Here is a 2,867-nt window from a genome sequence, read left to right on the forward strand (position 1 = left end):
TGATGTAGAGGCGGCGATTGCAGCCGTTGCGAGCAGGACTTGGTGTACACTTTGTACCCACAAGGACACGGGGTCTCTATCTCTTTCTCTGTCTCTCTCTCTCTAGTAATGAATGAGCTAGCCCTATGGCGCGTCTCTGCTTGGTCCGACTCTGGCCTGTCTGGACTGAGCCTGGCTAAAAATGAAAAATTGCGATGTGGACGTGAAACGTCGTGGTCGCGGTCTCAAGCTTGTTTGGGCTTGGCAGCCAGGCCGCGTTGCAACATTGTTTGCTCTGCGCCGCTCCGCTTTGCTTCCATGTGGCAAGCGGCGGACGGCGGGCGGCAAGTGGCGCGTGGAACGCTGCAGATTGCATAAAAAGCGACAGAATGTAAAACAAAACATGAAATAACGAAGCGCACAACAAAATAGAAAAAAAAGTTACGAAAACAAACCGCATTAGTGAGCAGCGGCTCGGGGCGCAGGCGGGGGCGTGACAGCGCAATGGGTAGTGGATTGACGGAATGCAACAATGATGACAAGCAAAGCGCGGGAAGCGCTGCACTGAAAACATTGTCAGCAGACGTTCAACAGCCTCGGCCTCCTTCCCGATATGGATGCGCCTTGGCTGCGCAGGAAGGCTGCAGCAGCAGCTGCTGCTGTTTGCTCAAGTCAAAGCACTGCAGCATCTCGACTCTCGGATCATCAGTGGGAAAGTTCATTTTGCAGTAATTAACAAATTGTAAAACGCACGCGAGGCAGCTGGACAACTGAAAGACAAAAGTCCGACAAACTGTCAGCTCAGCTCAGTTCAGTTCAGTTCAGCTCTGCCGGATGGCCAGTACAGTTGTGACCAAGTTTGTTTGAGCGCAAGGAATTATAGATGCCTGATGCCTGATATCCTGCCGCTGATGCCTGTTGTCCTGCGCTAGCCCAGGCCAAGTTTCAAGCTGCCTTTAGCTCGATGATAGTCACTTGGCAAAAGTTCTCTTGATTATTAATATTTTATTCCATTACACTTTGGATGAAACTCAGAGCTTGACAATTGTCAGCGGCACTTGTTGGCTGAAGAAAAAAAAAATAAATATAACAGAAACTGCCAAACAAAAAAGTAATACAAGAAGGCCAATGCAAATAATGTTTATTCTATGATTCACAATAATAACTGAATGAATGCACTTAAGGAAATCAAAATTATGTCCTGGATTAAAGTATATTTTTATATTCTAAAAACAAGGGGGAAACAGAACCCTACTGAAAACTAGTTTATTATTGTTATTGTCATTATTATTAATATAATTATTATAATATTTTAATAATAATAGAAGCTCGTAGCTAAGAACCTTGGACTTTCGCTTAATGAAGTCGGGGACTCGAACCTCCACCTTCGTTGTTTATTAGACATCTCATTTAGCGTAGATGTTATTTGTTTTCAAATTTTTTAATATTTGTTGCTGGTAATCTTTACTAGGCACCACAACTATCAACCTAACTTATAACTCATACCCAAGGTTGGGGACCTCGGAATCCGTTGTTGAATTGCTTGAATAACTTAGACAGCTTAACTGTCTCTAATTTTTATCTAATTAAACATTTATTCCCAAATAGACATTACACAATCAGTATAACTAAGCCCGGATCGGAGGTTCGAACCTCCAAGCTTGGATTACTTGAATAACTCATTTATTCTAGTCGGCATTAAATCGTATAAATATAATATTTAAATTACGCAACTAATTCATACAAGCCTTACTCCAGGATACCAGCAACATGCTGTCTTAGTCATAACAGAGTGCGCAAATAGTGTTTATTATTTCGTGAAATTTTCCCTTGCATTTCTGGCTGAGTGCTCATTTAGAATGCTTGCCTAATGGCCTGTCTATGCTTAGCATTTTTCGCCAACCTAAGCCCTGCACAGCCTCACAATCACACACACTCTCTCAGCCATTGTCAACTTAGCGAGGCTCATGTCAAAGTGTCAACTACTTTTTGCCACCTCAAGGCTCACATAATTAAGCGACAAGCTGCAAGTGCGAAGCTGAAGCCAAATGCCAAAAAGTATCATGCAAAAGAAGAACCAAACGAAACTCTAAATGACAGCCTCCCACACACACATACACGCACACATGCGCGTACACACAGCTGCCACACATGGCGGCACACATGTGCACCGTACAACATGTGACATCCGCTGCGACAATGCCGCAAAAGCCATGTCAACAAAAGCTGCAGCGGCGGCAACAAAAGTGGCAACACTTCCCTCACAGAAGATGCCCAAGCTCGGATTCCGTTAGATGGCAGTCAAAATTGACGCTCGCTCGCATTTGATGGACGCCAGATTTGGGGCTGTTGTCTGAGGACTTGAGGGCGTTTCGAGAATTGAGGACACGTAGTTACCATCATTTGCGTTGCCACGACGCCATCCAGTTAACAATGAACAGGAGCAGAAGCCAAAGCATGGCCCAAGTCGCTGTTGGAAATGGAGCTGACCTCAGCCTGCAACCGGGCCTGACACTGACATCCAGAGCTGTGCATTATGGTTTTAATTTTGAGTAGTTGTCAGCTTGGCTATGTGCCTAAATTCCAGACCTAATACCGTACTCTGCTGCCCGCACAACGAACAACAGTCATTTGCTTACAATAAGGTGTCGGGGAATATCATAATAAAAGCCAAAAGCCACAAAAATGTAACTGACACCCTGACCCCAAACTTCAGATGCCTTGTGGTCAAGTCTAAGTGTCATTCGCATTGTGTCATTAACTCGGCACAATGCAAAGTGAATTCAAAGTCAACATTTTATCAGCACATTTTGTGCGACAATTTGTAGACTCGATAGGAACAAATCGTTCCTAGAGCTGTGTATATATGTACTTGAAACCCATGCTGA

Source organism: Drosophila novamexicana, unplaced genomic scaffold, assembly GCF_003285875.2.
Source record: "Drosophila novamexicana strain 15010-1031.04,08,12 unplaced genomic scaffold, DnovRS2.1 tig00000485-arrow-pilon, whole genome shotgun sequence".
Taxonomy (NCBI): domain Eukaryota; kingdom Metazoa; phylum Arthropoda; class Insecta; order Diptera; family Drosophilidae; genus Drosophila; species Drosophila novamexicana.